Source organism: Pantherophis guttatus, chromosome 5 (genome assembly GCF_059756535.1).
Source record: "Pantherophis guttatus breed Tessera chromosome 5, ASM5975653v1, whole genome shotgun sequence".
NCBI classification, from domain to species: domain Eukaryota; kingdom Metazoa; phylum Chordata; class Lepidosauria; order Squamata; family Colubridae; genus Pantherophis; species Pantherophis guttatus.
In genome coordinates this window covers 112,476,763-112,498,457 of record NC_142067.1, presented here as the reverse complement: position 1 = coordinate 112,498,457, position 21,695 = coordinate 112,476,763, and the positions used below count along the sequence as shown (strand labels likewise).

General features: G+C 39.5%; 1 long non-coding RNA gene across 2 annotated transcripts; it reads left to right on the top strand.

The window, feature by feature from the left end:
- Window positions 1-1,940: 1,940 nt before the first annotated feature.
- Window positions 1,941-5,359, top strand: LOC117667110 (uncharacterized). 2 transcript variants are annotated; one of them, XR_015728324.1, is made up of 2 exons: window positions 1,941-1,987; window positions 4,992-5,359. It is a non-coding gene; the product is annotated as an uncharacterized LOC117667110 (long non-coding RNA). The 2 variants fall into 2 exon arrangements; XR_004591968.2 differs by lacking the exon at window positions 1,941-1,987 and adding an exon at window positions 3,332-3,399.
- The last annotated feature ends 16,336 nt before the right edge of the window (window positions 5,360-21,695 follow it).

The following is a 21,695-nucleotide window of genomic DNA, read 5'->3' as shown; positions in this document are numbered from 1 at the left end:
CACTTGTACCTTCCTCAGTGACCAGTGGGCTTTGTTTGGGTGAAAAAGTTGATCCTGTATTTATCTAAATGCCAAGTAATGTAGAACTTTAAAGATGACAATAAGTATCTTCAACTGGACACAGAAATGAACTAGAGATTAATCTATGACTTCCCTGTAGCACTCCATTTTGATGAGCCATGGTGGCGCAGTGGTTAGAATGCAGTACTACAGGCTACTTCTGCTGAATGTTAGCTACCAGCTGTTTGGCAGTTCGATTCTCACCAGGCTCAAGGTTGACTCAGCCTTCCATCCTTCTGAGGTCAGTAAAATGAGGACCCAGATTGTTGGGGGCAATATGCTCACTCTATAAACCACTTAGAGAGGGCTGTATATAAGCGATTGCTATTTTGAGCCAGTTTTATTTGTAAATAATTTTCAAGAACAGTCTATCTACAGCATCTTTCTGTAGTCTATACATAAGGTTACCAGTCAGCATTACCAGGGCATATCAGTCTAGAAAAGCCAGGACCAGACACTTCAGCTAAAGAAAACTCTCGTAGCTATGGATTTTATATGCTCTTTTGGTAGGAGTCTTCTTCTTCAGAGACACCAGACAATGATCAATCCAGTTTCATCACCAAGATTCCCAGGGGAAAAAAAATCAATTTTAGAGGATTTTCATTTGCTTCACCCACTCAGGAAGTTATAGCCTCCAAGAAGCAGACCAAGACTTGTACAGCGGTTATCCAGTTTAGCCCAGATATTATTTATTTATTTATTTGTCGAGTACATATTAGATAATATATATAAGCATAAGCATGAATTGAATACATAAAATGAATACAATTAAAGGGAACATTAGGATAGGGACTGTAGGCACGCTGATGCTCTTATGCCTGCCCCTTACATTCTTTCTTAGGAATGGGGTGAGGTTTAACAGTAAGGTTAAAGTTTTGGGGGTTTGGGGATGAAACCACAGAGTCTGGTAGTGCATTCCAGGCATTAAAAACTCTGTTATTGAAGTCATATTTTCTGCAATCGAATTTGGAGTGGTTCACTTTAAATTTGTATCTATTGTGTGCTTGTGTATTGTTGTGGTTGAAGCTGAAGTAGTCATTGATAGGTAGGACATTGTAGCAGATGATTTTATGAGCTACGCTTATAAGGCGGCATAGTTCTAAATATTCTAAACCCAGAATTTCAAGCCTGGTGGCATAAGGTATTTTGTTGCGAGCAGAGTGGAGGATTCTTCTTGTGAAATATTTCTGGATGCGCTCAATTGTATTAATGTCCGATATGCAGTGCGGGTTCCAGACAGATGAGCTGTATTCGAGAATTGGTCTAGCAAATGTTTTGTATGTGCTGGTTAGTAGTGTAATATTACCGGAGAAGAAGTTATGCAACCCTTAATGCAGTGGTGAAATCCAATTTTTTTTACTACCGGTTCTGTGAGCGTGGCTTGGTGGGTGTGGTGTGGCTTGGTGGGTGTGGCAGGGGAAGGATACTGCAAAATCTCCATTCCAACCCCACTCCAGAGGAAGGATATTGCAAAATCCCCATTCCCACCCCATTCTTGGGCCAGCCAGAGGTGGTATTTGTTAGTTCCCCGAACTACTCAAAATTTCTGCTACCGATTCTCCAGAACCTGTCAGAACCTGCTAGATTTCACCCCTGCCTTAATACCTTTTGGTGATGTTGTTACAGTGGGCTTTGGCACTTAGATCATTTGATATGAGTACTCCAAGGTCCTTGACAGAGTGAGGGTCATCTACAAGGTCATGTCCACTTAGCTTGTATTTTGTGTTCTGATTTTTTTTGCCAATGTGTAAGACAGAGTATTTGTTGGTTGAGATTTGGAGTTGCCAATTTTTTGACCATTCCAACACAAAGTTTACTCTGAACCAATGGTTGTCATCCCTAGTGTTTTCACAGAGATGATACAGAATGCCATGCCCCATCAGAGTCTGAATCTGTGGCAGAATATGAGCTTGAACAAGAACTGACAGTGAGTGAGAGGGCAGCTCCGTTGGCCTTGGTGGAAACTGGGGAAGGGCAGAATCAGTCCAGGCAAGGCTGTTTGGAATTAGCAAGGTCTGCAGGCAGTGTGGAGAGACAGAGCTCAGACGAGGAGCAAGAACCACCCCCTCCTGATGCAAGGGCTAAGAGAGTGCAGAGAAGGCGGGATCAGTGCAGGCACAGAAGGCCCTGTGGGAGGAGAGTGCCCCAACCAGCTTCAGCTTCACCAGGAACACCTGGGGAATGAGACTTAAGGAGATGCCAGGGGAGGGGTATTTGTTGGGAACAAACACTGAGTTCCTGAAGTGTTGTGTGGCAACGTTTGAACTTGCCAAAAGTCCTTGCATTCCTTGTTGGCATTCTGGACTAATTGTCTGGATCTTTTACTCCCTGAACTCCTTGCTTGGCTCTTGTTTGGCCAAATACATTTGGGATTTATTACCATGCAGCCTGGGTGCAGACAGCGCTGGACTGGACTAATTGCAGCCAGAGGCTATTTGAGGTTTGTGTGGGGGTTTGTTCTCACTCTGCTTTAGGACTTGCCAGTAACATGGGAGCATTTGGGGAGATTTGGAGTGATAAAGGGGCTGTTTAGACTGCCATTGTTTTTTGTTATCTCTGTGCCGTGTCCTGGGTCACCACACATAGCATGGTGGAGAGGATTGACCCTTTGGAACAGTTTGTCTTCAGAAATTGTGGGTGCTCCATCACTGGGAGCTTTTAAGAAGAGACTGGACAGCTACCTGTCTGAAATGATATGGGGTCTTCTGCTTGAGCAGGAGATTGGACTAGAAGACCTTCAAGGTCCCTTCCAATCCTGATATTCTATTCTATTCTACCCAGTTGGAGTGAGGTGGCATCCTCCCTCTCTCTCCCTCTCTCTTTCCCTCTCCCCCCTCTCAACCATCTATCTATCTATCTATCTATCTATCTATCTATCTATCTATCTATCTATCTATCATCATCTATCTATTCATCTAGCTGTCTAGTTGAGGATCTCATTCCTACCTTTCCCTAAAAAGGATGCTAAAAATCCTAAATACAGCTGCTGGATGTGGGTTCACGGACCATCAAGATCAAAAAGAAAGGGAATTTGCCTGTTCTTAACAACATGCTATACTCACAAATATGGCTTATAGCTGTGCCACCATGATTTACTCTTTTCTCCACCATAATTCTAGAAGTCTCTTCATTGGTTTAGTTTTACACATAAGTGAAAGAAAGATTTCTTTAACAAACAAACCACACATTGGTGGTGGAATTGTGTCAGCCATATCAAATAGAATCATACGAAGAAAGAAACATTCTATAGATCTTTGATTGGAACAGTTTTAGAAACAGAATCTTGCACATTTGAATGTGTTACCTTTCCTTCCTCTTTTGTCTCCATGAAAATTTGGGGTGAGGAAGGGAAACTCTCTAAGGCTGTGATGGCGAACCTGTGGCACATGTGCCACAGGTGGCACACAGAGCCATATCAGCGGGCATGCGAGTGTTGCCCTAGATCAGCTCCATTGTGCATGTGTGCGCCGGCCAGCTGATTTTCAGGCCTTCTGGGCCCACTGGAAGTCAGGAAACAGGCTGTTTCCAGCCTCTGGAGTACCTCGGAGAGGGGGGGAGGCCATTTTCACCCTTCCCAGGATTCTAGAAAGGCTTTGGAGCCTGGGGAGAGCAAAAAAATGGGCCTTCTGGTCCCATCGGAAGTCAGCAAACGGGCCATTTCCAGCCTCCGGGGGGCCTCTGGGGGGGATGGGGAAGGCTGTTTTCACCCTTCCCAGACTCCAGAGGCTTTCTTGGAGCCTGGGGAGGGTGAAAAACGGGCCTACTCAGCCCACCGTGCCATCGTATACCAAAAGAGGGGGAAGTGTGGGGGAATCGCATGCACATGCATGGGGGGGCAGGGAGCATTGAATTATGGGTGTGAGTACACAGGCACATGACCGCCCATGCTCCCCCCACTTTTGGCATGCGACGGCAAAAAGGTTAGCCATCACTACTCTAAGGCATTTTTGCAAAGTATCATTTTGGCCTGGGGTCAGTTTCATTTATCTGATTATTGACTTGATAGTGGTTCTTCCTTATTCATCAATTCCATCCTCTTTCTTCACTACAACGTAGACAATTTCATTTTAGATCCTTACTGGAGTAGATCAATAAATATTGGCTTGCATTAGAACCATTGGAACCATTAATGTTAACTTGGATCATATTAATTGTGTGCTATAAGAACTGCTAAACTGCAGTCTAATTTATTAAATTGTTTGATGGCTGGGGTATCTGAGCTGGCAGAAAAGGAATTTTCACTTTTTTTAAAAAAATGGGGAGGAGGTTTGTGTAGCATTATTAAAATGCTATACAATTAAATGCTAATACTGTATAAAAATGCTAAAACAGAATATACCCATAAAGTTTACCTTTCGCATAAACTTAAATGTTACGATTATTGAAATTGGAATACATGATTAACTTGGATAATACTTTAACATACATGTGCAAATTTAGGACTATCATTTATGGCCACAAATAAATATTAAATTGTGGTCACCAGCCTTAGGTTGTCTTTTTTTCTCCCTCTCAGACTAAAGCACTTTGGATTCAATCTAACATTTTTTTGTCTTTGAAAACCATTTTTAATGCGGTGAATTGTCCCTTGAATATGTCAGAGTCACAGCTTTCCCATCTGCCTTTAAGCAGTCTTCAAAAGCTATGCGTAGAACAAAGTTAAGAAGCTAGGTATTTTCTTTTCTTTTGATTATCGACTCTAAAATGGAGAGAAAAATAGATTCAATAGAGAAAAAAGAACACTGCAGCTGCTTGTAGTTCTAGTTGGTCCAGTAAAATACATTAGGTGCTTGGCTTAATAGAAAGTCAGAAAGGAAAGGGCTTCTTAAGAAAGCACTACAAAGTATTTTAGGGAAGCCAGTCATTGCTTGGGTTTGCGAAACAAGTCCCAATAATAATTTAACCTTGACACTCCTTTTTCTCCTCAGCAGAATCCACTTCAGAAGCCAAGACCAGTTGGTTGGCATTATGTTCCCCCAGCAGAACAAGCCGTTGCATAAAGGAGTTGAGCAATTCATTTGCAGCATTGCCAGATGGGTTCATTCCTATCCCAGGAGTTGAAAAAAAAAATTTAACCTGCTTTTCTATTCTTCACGGTCACGAAGGGATCCAATTTACGAAGACTTTCCAAACCACCTATTGTAAAAGTATCTGCATGGTATGAGGAAAAGATCAAATTATATGTAGCCTTCCCCACAAACCCAGCAGAGAATGTGCTGGGTAATCAGGACAGGGATACCTATGGGATGATATGAAAAAAAAATGAAATAAAGATGACAACTGAGACAGGGTACTCAAACTTCTGTCTCTTGTTAATGTGTGTTGCACATATATGTGTATTTCACAAATGGATTGTTATATATTACTTCAATTTTTTGTTTGGCAGTTGCAGGAAAGAATGGAGGAAGCAATGGCATAAGTATAAACATATTAGACTGCCTCTCTCTCTCTCTCTCTCTCTCTCTCTCTCTCTCTCTCTCTCTCTCTCTCTCTCTCTCCCTCCCTCCCTCCCTCCCTCCCTCCCTCCCTCTCGCTCTTCTCCCCCTCTCTCTCCCCTCTCTCTCCCTCCCTCCCTCTCTTCCTCTCTGCAATCTCACTATATTTACATTCTATATGACAGAGGACAGTTGCCCATTTCTAATACAATGAATCTTTTCTGCTGAGCATGACCACTGACTGTATCTGCCCAATACCATACCTGGTTAACTGTACTCATGCCATAATTATTATCCCAACTACTAGGTTCTTATACTACGTAAGCTATAAATGGGCAAATGAATCACAAAATGTACTAGATTGAATGGTAGTTGGCTAACTTGTAATTCAATGTATCATTTCAATACCGCCACTTTTTTTTTTTTCCTCATTTACAGCTTGGCTTGATTGAATTGTACTATAAATGTTTGATCGGTCCTATTACAAATCATGGAAGAGAGAGACAATCAATGTTATTTTAAAATGAACTCAAAGTTTGATGACAGGAAGGGACAGAAAAGTTTATTCTGTTCCTTCTTTGGGCTGCTGTTACTTCAAAGAGTAGTAAGAGAAAGTTGACTAGATGCTTTCTAGATATTTAAATTACAACTCCCAGAATCTTCCATCAGTGAATATGCATTTGGAAGACTCCTAATTCCTTAGTGCTGAGAAAGATCTTACTGTAACAATTGTAAATTGTACGGCATCTTTTCAATTTCAGTCTATATTGCTTGTGTATGTTCATATTGATTGATTGATTGATTGATTGATTGATTGAATGAATGAAAACAGACCTCAAATAAACAAAATCATTGGAATCTATACAATAATTTAGAGGAAAAAAGGCAGGCAACCATTGACATTCATAACTGGTATATACATAGGAGACTATGATAAGTCAAGACCAACAAAGTTTTATAAAGATTGTAAAGGTTGGTAGACTCCAGCAGAGAAATTAGTGGGGAAAAATATAATCAGACATGAAAGAATATTATAGTACAAATGAAACAAACAAAATGTTCAAAAGTTATATTTATGTAGTTACTTACCAAGCAAATTATATCTAAATTATATTAAAGTAACCAAAATATATTTACAATCCCCAAGGCATGTCACAACTTTTGAACACCCCTAAGATTTGGAAATTGAAAGTTGAAAAAAATGACACTCCCCACAACAGGAAAAAACAGAACCCATACTTAATTGTACAGCAAATCCACCAGCTTCTGATAGCCCTTGCCGATGTTAAAAATATTGCAATTTTTTTGAATATTTCACTACATTGAATTTTCAGGTAGCAGATCTGTAACCTATCATTGTGGTAGGTGAGAAAGGTTGTTAAACAAGTAGTTTGCTAAGCTCAAGATGTCATCATAATACAATATAAGGAATATTTAAATAATATGTACTACCACCTCCAGTTCAGTATCTGAGCACATGTAGAGGCCATTCTGGTAGGATGTTATTATAGCCACCTCGTGTCATTATTTGGGTCAGAAGAATATTATAAAAATATGTACGTATAATGAAATAAACCACCCCAGTCTCAGGGCAGTGAAATATAAATATTTCAATATTCTTTTGTGCGCAGTCCTAATTTTAACAAATACTTGATCTCTCTCTGCAGCAGTTCAGATTATAAAATAAGTACAAAATTATAGATGCATCAAGCTTCAAAACATAATACACAAACTTTCAAGCACTTGCATGGTAAAGACAATATTTGACATCTATTTAATGATACAACATGTGAAGAAAATGGGGCTATCCGGTGGCTTCTGTCCTTTGTGATTGTGGTGACATGCACACAACAATACATATGTATATCTGCCCTTTGTGTCCCAATGAGTGTATATTTGGGGACTTCATGGCAGCATGACAGAATGTAATTAATGTTGCTAGTTTCTGGGCAAGATTTGCTTAACTCGTACGCATGTTAATTTTATATTTTAAATTTTATGTTGTATAGTATGCCTTATTTTAATTATGTTTCTGATAATAAACAAACACGTGCAGAAGCTCTACTTACTGTAGAGCTTTTCCTGGACTCCAAATCCCTCTTCCTATGATAAAGCAGATAATCATAACGCTTTTGGAGAGACATCTTTGGAGTTCCAGAATTGATGAGCTCAATTTTATCTACCAGGAAAAAAAATGTTATGGGTATCTGCCAGATAAACTTGAGCTCACCAATTCTGGAACAGAACATTCCATAAAATGTCTGGAACCCTTTGTTTTAATTCCAGACCAAGGTGGGTTTTCTCTTGGACCATGCCTTTGTGAAGTTGGCAAGTAAATTGTCCACATTAGAAGAAAGTTGAAGTAACCTAGAGGTTTTGTTTCAGGAAAAGTGGTCAAATGTGATTGGGAAGAAAAAGACATCAGAATGTTCCATAGTTCAACTCCTAATGACAAGCAATGGAAAGAGAAATTACCCAAAATATATGGGAGAAATCACAAAGCAACAGCACTTAAAGGGGAGCTGAATGATCCCATCAATAAAGCTTCTCCCAAATTGTAGATAGGTAGATAGGTAGGTAGGTAGGTAGGTAGGTAGATTAGGTAGGTAGGTAGGTAGATTGGATAGTTAGGTAGGTAGGTAGATTAGATAGATAGATAGATAGATAGATAGATAGATAGATAGATAGATAGATAGATAGATAGATAGATAGATAGATAGATAAGGTAGGTAGGTAGGTAGGTAGGTAGGTAGGTAGGTAGGTAGGTAGGTAGGTAAGTAGGTAGGTAGATAGATAGATAGATAGATAGATAGATAGATAGATAGATAGATAGATAGATAAATTAGATAGGTAGGTAGATTAGCTAGCTAGCTAGCTAGCTAGCTAGCTAGATAGATAGATAGATAGATAGATAGATAGATAGATAGATAGATAGATAGATAGATAGATAGATAGATAAGGTAGGTAGGTAGGCAGGTAGATAAATTAAGTAGGTAGGTAGGTAGGTAGGTAGGTAGGTAGGTAGGTAGGTAGATAGATAGATAGATAGATAGATAGATAGATAGATAGATAGATAGATAGATAGATAGATAGATAGATAGATAGATAGATTAGGTAGGTACATAGGTAGGGAGATAGATGGATAGATAGATAGATAGATAGATAGATAGATAGATAGATAGATAGATAGATAGATAGATAGATAGATAGATAGATAGATAGATAGATAGATAGATAAGGTAGGTAGGTAGGTAGGCAGGTAGATAAATTAAGTAGGTAGGTAGGTAGGTCGGTAGGTAGGTAGGTAGGTAGGTAGGTAGGTAGGTAGATAGATAGATAGATAGATAGATAGATAGATAGATAGATAGATAGATAGATAGATAGATAGATAGATAGATAGATAGATAGATTAGGTAGGTACATAGGTAGGGAGATAGATGGATAGATAGATAGATAGATAGATAGATAGATAGATAGACAGACAGACAGACAGACAGACAGACAGACAGACAGACAGACAGACAGACAGACAGACAGACAGACAGACAGACAGACAGACAGACAGACAGAATTTTTTATTGGCCAAGTGTGATTGGACACACAAAGAATTTGTCTTTGGTGCATATGTTCTTAGTGTACATAAAAAGAAAAGATACATTTGTCAAAATCATAAGGTGCAACACTTAATGATAGCCGTAGGGTACAAATAAACAATCGAATCATACTAAGAAACAATCAATATAAATCATAAGGAAACAGCAACAAGTTACAGTCATGCAGTCATAATTGGGAGGAGATGGGTGATAGGAACGATGAGAAGATTAATAGTAATAGTAATGCAGACTTAGTGAATAGTTCAACAGTGTTGAGGGAATAATTTGTTTTGCAGAGTGATGGTGTTCAGGAAAAAACTGTCCTTGTGTCTAGTTGTTCTGGTGTGCAGTGCTCTATAGCGTCGTTTTGAGGGTAGGAGTTGAAACAGTTTATGTCCAGGATGTGAGCAGTTTGTAAATATTTTCACAGCCCTCTTTTTGACTCGTGCAGTATACAAGTCCTCAATGGAAGGCAGGTTGGTAGCATTTTTTTTTCAGTTCTAATTATCCTCTGAAGACTGTGTCTGTCTTGTTGGGTTGCAGAACCAAACCAGACAGTTATAGAGGTGCAGAGGACAGACTCAATAATTTCTCTGTAGAACTGAATCAGTAGCTCCTTGGGCAGTTTGAGTTTCCTGAGGTGGTGCAGAAAGAACATTCTTTGTTGTGTTTTTTGGATGATGTTTTTGAAGTTAGGTGTCCATTTTAGGTCTTGAGATATGATAGATCCTAGAAATTTGAAGGTCTCTACTGTTGATACTGTGTTGTCTAGTATTGTAAGAGGTGGTTCAGAATTAAATTAGGATTAAAAATGTGAATGGGTAGCCTATCTAAAAATGAGGGAATTCCTTAATGCTAGAATATTTGCTAACACATTCATTGATTAGGAGCCAGGGACTTAAATGTCTCTCCAAATGCATGTAGCTAAGCTGAAAATGAGGTGATATCAGCCACTGACAGTGATTTGGCTGCATTCAGTTTCTTTCATTTCAACTTTTGTAATGTGGCCAGCTATAAATTTTAACTTTCCATTCTCCTGCACATATACATGTGCAGGATGTTCCTGTATATTGCAATGCTGGTTCTGCAAACACAACTGGGAGTCCTGTCCAGCTTTTAGTAACAGATTAACAGAGTTGGAAGGGACCTTATAGGTCATCTAGTCCAACCCCATGCACAAGCAGGAGACCCTACACCATTTTTGACAAATGGCAGTCCAATCTTTTCTTGAAAGTCTCAAGTTCCTCCATCCTGGTCCTACCTGACCTCTCAGCGGCTTTCAATACCATGGTATCATTACTGCAACAACTTGGGGGGTTGGGGTAGGAGGCACTGTTCTACAGTGGTTCTCCTACCTCTCAGGTCATTCACAGTTTGTATGGGCAGGGGGGCAGAGGTCCACCCCGAGGCTCCTAACCTGTGGGGTGCCTCAGGGGTCGGTTCTCTCCCCCCTACTCTTTAACATCTATATGAAGCCGCTGGGTGAGATCATTCGTGGTTTTGGGGTGAGGTATCATCAATATGCTGATGATACTCAGTTATAAATCTCCACCCCGGGCCACCCCGAGCCACCCCGGGGATGCTCTTTCCATGTTGTTCTGCTGCCTGGAAGTGGTACGGGCCTGGATGGGTAGGAACAGGCTCAGACTCAACCCCTCCAAGACTGAGTGGCTGTGGATGCCGGCATCTTGTGCTCTAGAAGTCCCATCACTTTTGATGGGGGGGGAGGTGCTTGCTCCCGTTGAAAGGGCCCGCAATTTAGGTATCTTCCTGCATTCCCAGCTGTTTCTGGAAGACCATCTTATGGCCGTGACCAGGGGGGCTTTCGCCCAGGTTCGCCTGGTGCACCAGTTGCGCCCTTTCCTAGACTGAGATGCTCTTCGCATGGTCACTCATGCCCTGGTTACTTCTCACTTGGATTACTGCAACTCCCTCTACATGGGGCTGCCCTTGAGGTGCACCCGGAGGCTCCAGCTGGTTCAGAATGCGGCCGCACAGGTGGTTACGGGAGCTCCCCATTACTCCTGTGTAACACCTCTCCTACGTGAGCTTCACTGGCTACCAGTGGTCCTCCGGATCCGCTTCAAGGTGCTGGTACTTACCTTTAAAGCCCTACATGGCTTAGGTCCGGGTTATTTGCAGGACCATCTCCTACCCGCTTCCCACTGTCCTGTCTGCTCACACAGGGCTGCCCTCCTCAGGGTATCATCAACCAGACAATGTCGGCTGGCGACATTCAGGGGTAGAGCATTCTCTGTGGGCGCTCCTGCCCTCTGGAATGAGTTATCCACCAAGCTTCAGATGGCGCCTGACCTCCACTCCTTCTGTCGAGACCTAAAGACTTGGCTGTTTCAACAAATGGGTTGATTCTGATTCCTGGGTTTTATTATTCATTGTCGCTGTTTTAAATTGGTTTTAATTATGTTTCCTTTTATTATTGTATGTTTTTAACCTGTGTTCGCCGCCCTGAGTCCTTAGGGAGGAGGGCGGCATATAAATTTGTGTAAATAAATAAAGTGATGAAGCTCCCAAAACTTCCGAAGGCAAGCTGTTCCATTGGTTAATTATTCTCATTGTCAGAAAGTTCCTCCTTATTTCTAGGTTGAATCTATTCTTGGTCAGTTTCCATCCATTATTCCTTGTCTGGCCTTCAGATGCTTTGGAAAAGAGCTTGACCCCCTCGTCTCTGTGGCAGCCCCTCAAGTATTGGAAGATGGCTATCATGTCTCCCCTGGTCCTTCTCTTCACTAGAGTAGTCATGCTCAGTTCATGTAACCGTTCTTCCTATGTTTTAGCCTCCAGTCCCCTAATCATCCTTGTTGCTCTCCTCTGCACTTTTTCTAGAGTCTCAACATCTTTTTTATAGTGTGGTGACCAAAACTGGATGCAGTACTCTAGATGTGGTCTTACTCTGGCTTTATAGTACTCTGAATATTGGTTCAAGATGGAACAGTCCAGTAGTATGTACTCTTGGATCAAACCTTTCCTTTATATTCTGTGTGACTGCAGCAGGTTTAATTCTCTCTTAAAAAGAGATGACTCTGAGCCAAGTTTAAATTGACAAGTGCCGGTTTAATTATTTTCAGAACAGGGGAATGATTAAAAATATCAATGCCGCTTGCTAGGTTCCAGAGCCTTTCCTTATGATCCTTTTGCAGAACTAGTTTCTCACTTTGCTAAATTACCAACAAAAGTTACGATAATGAAGGATGTACTTAGAAAGAACCATGCATGTCAGCTAGCTACGTCTAACTCCTGTCTTCAGATCAGAATGAAAAAAGAATCCTGTGTCTCCATTTGTAAGCAAACAAGCAACAGCTTTTTTTTTTTAAAGGTGACATTTTAAAGTTTGAGTTTTTACATTGGCATTGGGCTATGCATTTCTTTAGTCTCTTTGTTAGGCACCAAACTTTAGCATAACCTTTCTTCAGGTCTGCTATCTCTGCTTTAAAGGAGAATATTTCAAAAAAAAAAAATAATATCCCAGGCTTAAGGTGAATCGCTGCAGGGTTCGTGAAGGTTTACAATTCCTGTTACTTTCTTTCTTTTTTTTTCTTTCTTTTTTTTATTGCAAAAGTTTTACAATTACATTTTTACCCCATTTCCCCCACCCCAACCCACCCCAAACTCCCCAACCTAACCCTCCCTAACCTCCCCTAACCCTCCCCTCCCCCCCGGACTTCCACAGAATATACTCCCATCAAAATCCCCTTTATATAAAACTTGAACCCCTCCATCCCCCATATAGTTTTTCATCTTCACAAAATTCAAATATTTCTATCTAAATAAAATACTGTCAGTGAAAAGCTATTTGATACTTCCTAGTTTGATATTTGTTCTGCACATAATCTATCCACTTTTTCCATTCCCGTTCATAAGTCTCTTGTGAGCGATCTTTTAGATACGCTGAAATCTTCGCCATCTCTGCAAAGCTGGCCATCTTCAAAGTCCATTCCTCGATAGTGGGCAAAATTTCGTTTTTCCAGTATTTACCTATCAATAATCTCGCTGCTGTTATCATATACAATATCAACTTTGTTTCATCCAATGTAAAACCCTTAACTATACCCAGTAAAAACAATTGTGGAGGCAATTCCTGTTACTTTCATCTCAATTTGTCCCAAAATGAAAAAGTTTTAATGATACCCCATTATAGCCTATGGATATTTCCCTCCTCCTTAAATTAAATTTCAAGAAGCTTCAGTCAAAATGGATTGCCCTTGAATCTCAAACTGCTAGCTCAGATTGAATCAGGCTCTTTCTAAAATTTTAATCTCTAATTCAAACTGAATCCGGTCCAAGTCTATTGTTTTCTTCTTAATGATGCTGGCATACTAAAAGATGGTTTAATTTTCTTTATTGCACAGAGCCTATTACATCTTTGTGTGCATTGTTAAAAGCTGTCAATCTTTCTAGGCCAGCACTCATTATACTTTGTGTACAGTATATAAATCTCTGAGGTTACTGGACAGTTTCAAACATTTAATTTCTCTGGTAGGTGATCAGAAAGTGGGAAGCTCACAGTCCAATACATTGAGATTGTAAGAAGTTCCTCTCCTAGGAAAATGAGCTATTTTAGGAAATATTAAAAGGGCAGAATATTTCCTCTAAAAGGGAGGCAGAAACTCAACCCCCCCCCACCTTTGTCAATGGGTCATTAAGGCCTGGGCCAGTATATTCTACATAACAAAGATCTACCTCCTTCAGGCAGAGCCATAGTAGGAATTGCCCAAAGCCCTTTCATTACATCATCACCCAGCAAGGCTCAACCAAGCCTGGGACTCAGGACAGCCTACAGAGTTGCCCCTGCATGGAGTCTGACAACCAATCAGAATACAAGCTCAGATTCAAAAGCCCAACATAAAACCCAGGCATTCTCAACATCTCTTCCCTTTCCCCCTCAAGACCTCAAACCATGTGGTCCTGCCCACCATTAAAAACCATCTTTCCAAGCAGTCACCATGTTTCCAGTGACTTTCTCTCCACTTGGAACTGAACCGAGATGGACATTTCTTCCAACAAGATAATCTGTATTGACTATCTGGAGCCCTTTCAAATGTACTTTCAATGGGATATGGTATAAAATCAACTTTGTTGGGTAACTTGTGTCTGAAAATGGATGGGGAAGTTCAGCTTCAATTATCTTTTTAGACTGTAGCGATTTGGTACCATCAACAATAGTATCCTGCTACTTGGCAGATAAAACTGCTAGTACCCTGAAAACATTGGTTTAAAATCTTTATGACCAGGAGATTTTTCCTGGACTCAATTTTAGACCTCTGTTGTCCCACCACTGAAACCACTTCAGCCAAAAGTTTGAAGTTGAGTATCATTTTGTGCCGATAAATCTCATTTCTATTGGCACTTCCAAGGAAGCAGATGCTATCCTAAGTTCTATAATAGGTAGATGCAATTTTAGATGAAATCTAAATTTTTTTCCTACCAGTTCTGTGGGCGTGGCTTAATTGGTGGGCATGGCTTGGTGGTCAGGTGACTGGGTGGGGGTGGCCAATAATAATAAATAATAAAAATAATTTAAAAAGTACACAAAACAATAAGAGGTACCAAAAACCAACTTTCACCCTTTACACACACACACAACACAACACAACTGACTCACACACAATGTAAAAGCAGCTGCACTTCACCCAAAATGGCCCCTGCAACAAGCAGGAACCTCACACAGCCACAAAAAGCTCAAAAATCAACTTTGATACTTTTTCCACACAAAATGCCACATACAGCCTTGTGAGATTTTGTGTGTTTGTGTAGTTAGTGTGAAACACTACAGAAACACACTAAATCTCATTTGTATTATTTTATTTAATTCATATTTTTAGATAAAAGCAGCTAAATTTAAAACTTCCTTAACTTTAAATTGCTATGTCAAAATAAATAAATAAATAAAACTCCTAAAAAAAAAAACAAATAACTATTTTTTTTTAAAGCTCCCAGTTACTTACCAAATCGAAGGCACAAGGCAGGCAGGCAAGCAGGCAGATTGAGCTGCTCACCGATTGGATTGATTGCAGGCAGGTAGATTGAGTTGCTACTTGATGCAATGGATTGCAGCAGCTGAAGCAAGGCAGGAAAAGCGAGTGAGCCCGAAAGAAGCAGCAAGCTGCCAAGTGGGCAAGTGGGGACCGCATGATTGGGTGGGCATGGGCGGGGGGACCTGGGATTTTTGCTACCGGTTCTCCAAACTACCTGCTGCCATTGCTAACAGATCGCTCGATCCAGTCCAAACCAGGAGCATTTCACCCCTGGGTGGATGAGAGTGAATAAAATGAAATTATATCTAAATAAGATGTCATTAGAAGTATGAAATTACATTCCCATATTATGTTTCAGCCCTACTTGTACAGAGTAGCACTTCTTCTAAAAGTTTGGGCCTGCCATTTGCTAGTGCTCTTTGAGGCTCAACTATCACTAGATTCAAAGCTGGAAGCTTTTGCTCCATAAACCAAGGGATGACCCTTCAAAAGTGATCCTTGATTTGGTTATTTCACATCTTGATTATTGAAGATACTCTTTTTTTTTGAATCAAGTTTTATTGATTTCCCCCCCTCCCCCCAAATTCAGCCGCATATTTTATGAACAGAGTATTGGCCATATCATAACTTACACAATTTATCATATTCAAATACATTTTACTCAGTTACAATTTTTGCCAAAATTTCCTTTTTCCATTTTTAATCGTTGTCTTAAAATTTCTTTGCTTATTTGTATAAACAACCTCTTTATTCGCCCTCAAATTCTAATTTTTCTGTTTTAATTTATTCTTTTTTATTTTTCAATAACTCATTCTTTATCTTAGTGCATTTATGCATGTTTGCCTTTCTTCCGTTTCATCTTTTTTATTGTACAGCAATCTTTCTTCTCAATCTCTTCCATCTCCCTCCCTTCTTTCCTTTCTACTTTCTTCTTCCCTCTTCTCCTACTCCTTCTCTACTTCCCCTTCCTTTCTCCCTCTTCTCCTCTCTTTCTCCCTTTCTACCCCTCTCTCCTATGTACTCTTATTTCCCCTCCATCCCTTCCTCCCCTCTTTCCTTTCTTCCCATTCCTCTCTCTCCTTCTTCCTCCCTTCCATCCCTCTACTCCTCTTTTGTCTCTCTCTATTGCTGTATTCATTTTCAATTTTCTATTTTCCACTATGGTGTCCAGGCAACCCCGAGGTTTCTTTCATTTATTTTCTCAAAATTCTCCTTATCTTTTTAATTATTAACAATGTATTTCAACTTATTCCACTTTTATCTTAAATCCTTTGCTAGTATAACCTTCCAACCCTTAACAATATCTTTCTTCTATTTTATTTATTACATGTATTGTTTTATTCTTACTTGCATCATTTATTAACATTTCCATTTTATTCAATTTTACATTTCAATTTTCCCCCTTGATTTCAATTAATTCTTTTGTTACTATTGTTTCTCTTGAATTTGTACTTCTTCCAACAACAAAATATATAGTCCATTCTGTCTTTCACATTGCATCTACTGATCTATTTTACATTAAATAGTAAAATAAAATTTGCTCCATAAACCAAGGGATGACCTTTCAAAAGTGATCCTTGACTTGGTTATTTCACATCTTGATTATTGAAGATACTCTGTGTGGGGTATCCTAGCAACATTTCTGAAAGTTGAAATTACTTACCAGTCACAATTTAAATTTTTTTATTGAGCTGTACAGTCCCATACAGTCCAAATAACTTATGGTCAGACAATCTAAGAGCATATCTCCTCTAACAAACTTGTTTAATCTTTAAAGACAGTGGAAGAAACCCTTTGAAGATGTCCATTTCTCAGAGACTTGCTTGTCTAACACATGAGCCTTCTCATCACACTTAGATATGAAATGCTGCTCCTAGGGAATTTCTCTATCTCCATTTTTAGAATGTATTTTTGCAAGCTTTTAATAGTTAACTAATATTAATATTTCATAACACACATTTCATACTTTGCATAGTTATTGTACTTGAGTGCTCATCTAAGCAAAAAAATGTGGACATTAATTGCACATCACTTAAATACAATTTGTATAAGACTGAGATCCTGGTATATCAGCAAGTTCATCCCTGTCAGTTCTTAAGCTTTCATATTTTCCTCTTTCAGCTATGAGTTGGTTTTGGTGTCAATGGCCACAAATTTAGGGATTCTGCCAAATGATGTTCTCTCCCTTTGGCCATTTATAGTAGTTTCTGTTTATTTAATAAAGTAGACTGATGGAAATGTTTATGGCCAAATGCTGGGAATGGTACTATAACTGTATATCTTATTATAAGGTTTAGATGGTAAGTAGGTTCAGGATTTTATAGCTGTATAAGAATTTGTATTGTTATTCTAAATACATCAATTTTAAATATATTTACTATATTGATTTTTCAAAATTTTAACTTGTCAGCACTCCAGTGCTGACATAAGGAAGAGAAGAGGACGCTTGACTCTTCACCTACTTATTTTCCCTGAAGATGTTATCCCCTAGGAGATGGGATGGGAGGGGGGACATTCCTATGAGCTGAAGTAGTAGATATGGGGAGAGTGACTTGGAAGATGGCCAATGAGACGCAGAGAATTGGGGAACGGAAAGGGAGGGTTTGGGATCAGAAGGTCAGTGCTAAAATGGAGTCGGGGACAGATTGTTGTGCTCAATAAATGAAAGATTTCATCAAAGACTATTTGTTTGGAAATGCAATTTATTTGAGATGACATCGTAACCTGACATAACTGCTATTTAGTTTTCGTTAGTTTTTTATTGTGGTTGGATTGCACATCATTGGGGGATATGTTCTAAATAAAATTATTAATTTATTTGAATTAGAAGATAAATCAATAGAATATAAAACATTAGAGTTGGAAGATCTTCTAGTCCAGCCCCCTGCTCAAACAGGAGACCCTATATCAGTGATGGCTAACTTTTTCGGCATCAAGTGCCGAAAGCGAGGGCGCGCACACCCATAATACAATGCACGCAGAACTCCACCTCCTTGCCCCCTGCACATGTGCCCCTGCATGCATCCTGCCCCACGCATGCACACATGACCCTGTGTGTGCCCTACCCCCCCCACGCATGCACGTGTGACCCCCCATGTGTGCCCCACACCCCATGCATGTGTGTGTGACCCTTGTGCATGTGCCCACCTCCGTGCATGCGCGCATGTCTCCCACATCTGCCCTGCCCCCCGTGCATGCACAGCAGAGATCCAAAAACCAGCTGGCTGGTGGGATGCGCGCACACATGCATGGTCGAGCTGAGCTGGGGTGACGGCTCGCATGCCCGCAGAGAGGGCTCTGTGTGCCACCTGTGGCATGTGTGCCATAGGTTTGCCATCATGGCCCTATATCATTTCAGACAAATGGTTGTCCAGTCTCTTTTTGAAAGCACACACACAACTTCTGAAGGCAAGCTATTCCCTTGGTTGAGTCTTTTCATTGTTAGGAATTTTCTGCTTAATTCTAGGTTGTTTCTCTCTTTGGTTAGTTTCCATCCATTGTTACTTATCTTGCCTTTTGGTTCTTTGGGAAATAGTTTGACCCCATCATTTTTGTAGGAGCCCCTCAAATATTGAAACACTGCTATCATGTCTCCCCAGTCCTTCTTTTCATTACACTAGACGTATCCAGTTCCTGTAACGGTTCTTCATATGTTTTAGCATCCAACCCACTGATCATTCTTGTTGCTCTTTTCTGCACTCTTTCCAGAGTAAATATGAGAAATATGTGCTTACAGGTATAATTGATCAATATTTTCAGTTCATTCTTCTCCTACCTTAGAATGAATCTGTACATAATAATATACCAAAAGATAACTAATTAATTAATTAATTAATTAATCTATTTATCCCTTTGAGGAGAAATAGGAAGAGGAGATGGAACATTTTAATATATCCTTCTGAACACTTTCATCAAATATACTGGAAGTATGAATTTGGCTAAGAAACAAATGAAAACAAACATTGTTTTCAGCAAACATATGAATTAAAATCTGTAAGTGATCCTGATAATTTACACAAAATGGACATTTGAGGGGTCGCAGATGCTTTCAATTAATAACATAACAACTGCACAGCTTGTTTATAACCAAATGGCCATGTTTTAGTCCACTGCAGAAAGGAGGGGTGGGGGGAATGTTAAAAGTCAATCCTTAAGTAGCGTGATAATGGAAATTGATGGAAAACCATGAAAGAGCAACTTCTTTAATCATAATGACATTAAAAGTAGTCCCAAATGATGATACAGACATTTCCGAATGGAGTGCCAATGTTGGTAAAGATTTGCCACTGATATATCTGCTTTGATCTTTTACTTAGATGCATGTGTTATCTTACACGAAAGCTAAAAGCCATGAACAGGCCTAAAATAGATGTCTTTCCATTGAATTTTTAGAGATCCAGCTATTTTACACCGTGCAAAGTGCATGTTAAATCATTAATTTTAAAAAAGAACACAAATAAATAGGTAATATCTACTGTAAATCTATAGTCACATGTCTGACTATTCATATTAAAATGTAAATAACCCATACTGGATGACAGTGTTTAAATCAGTCTCAATTTGGCTTTGTTGTTGAAATCTATGGATGTTCTCAGTCATCCAGGTCATGGTTGACCCAAAAGTGTTTTTTCTGATGAAGCTTCTTGGATGAGAAGCAAAACATCTTCAAGGAAAAACAAAGAAAGTCCAGTTGCCTTTTAAAAAAGCACCTTTGTTGTTGTTGAAGGTGTCTTAAAGGAAGCAGTTTTTCAAAAATGCTTCTCTTGTAGAACCACCAAGTATCTATTGTGATCCTGGCAGGTTATAATACTATGGTCATGCTACTGGGTTTCCCCAAAAATAAGACCTGTCATAATATATGTTCATATGAATATATGAACAAACCTTATACATAGCACTGGAGATGAGTATTTGTTTCTTTAATTTTTTTAATGTAAGGTAAAGGTTCCCCTTCCACATATGTGCTAGTCATTCCAGACTCTAGGGGGCAGTGCTCATCTCTGTTTCAAAGCCGAAGAGCCAGCACTGTCCGAAGACGTCTCCGTGGTCATGTGGCCGGCATGACTAAATGCCAAAGGTGCACAGAATGCTGTTACCTTCCCACCAAAGGTGGGCCCTATTTTTCTACTTGCATTTTTTTACATGTTTTTGAACTGCTAGGTTGGCAGAAGCTGGGACAAGTAACGGGAACTCACCCTGTTATGCAGCACTAGGGATTTGAACCGCTGAATTGCTGACCTTTCGATCAACAAGCTCAGTATTTTAGCTAATGAGCCACCGCATCCCTTTTTTAAAAATTACTGTATTACAATAATTAATATATATATTGCATTCATCTTCAGGATAAAAATTTCTACCCACTTGTCCTCTACTGTAGAATTACAAACTGTAATTATATATAATACACGCAGGAAACTAAAAATAATTTGAGAGAATCTTTTCTCTCTTTCACACACACATACACCTAATTTGAAAGCAACCTCAGTCATAGCTTGGAGATAGGGGAAAAAAAACTGTACAAGGAATATAAAAAGGTCTTACTCAGAGTTATTAGCATTTCATCAACAGCCAGCCAAGTTAACAACTGTAGAGGCAAAGATTTAGATATTGTTGTTCATTGTGAATGAAGTTCTTTTTCTTTCCTTTCCTTCTAATGCAAATAAATGAAGTCGTTCAGCTCTTGTACTGACAGTTTTCCAGTGCTGTGTGGGGTTAATGAGTATGCTAATAAACTTAAATATTAAGCCATTAATTATTAAGTGTTTGATCTAGTTAGACAGATATATAAGAATTAATGAATATAAATGGATTGCCGTAAGTTACTATTGCTTAACAGTGTGAAAACAGAGAAGAGTCATTTTGGAATTTTACCCTGTAACATGCGTGCAGTTCTAAACTTCAGGAAGTGTACTTTCTCTCAGCAATTCTCACAGAGCAAGATTTTGCTACTTTCCTCTAGGTCATCTTTAAGGTATTTGCTAAATGGAATGATATGATCAGCATATGCAGCATATCTCGGTTCGAATCCGAGTCATGGCATTTCTGTGGTAAAAAGACCGCAATAAAAGAAACAAGGAGACAGTTATATAATAAACAATTCTTACTTTAAGATTCAGAGGTTTATTTCATGAGCTATTTGGAACATGAAAAGCAGTGGTGAAATGTAAAATTTGTCACTACCGGTTCTGTGGGTGTGGCTTGGTGGTGGTGGGGTAATGTGACTGAGTGGGTATGGCCAACTTTTTTTTTTTTTTACTTTTAAAACGAATTTTTTTACAACCTCTTTGGCCGAAGAGGTTGTAAAAAAATGCTTTTAAAAAGCCTCTGATGATCCCAGCTGAGCTGCCTGATCGTCAGAGGCTTTTTTTTTTCTTTTAAAAACATTTTTTCTACAACCTCTTTGTCCAAAGAGTTTGTTTAAAAAATGCTTTTAAAAGCCTCTGATGATCCCAGCTGAGCCGTGCAATCATCAGAGGCTTTTTTTTTACTTTTAAAAGCATTTTTTCGGCTGAAGAGGTTGTAGAAAAAAATGTTTTGTTTTTTTTTAAAAAAGAGCCTCTGATGATTGCACGGCTCAGCTGGGCATGGGGGGGCAGGGATTTTTGCTACCGGTT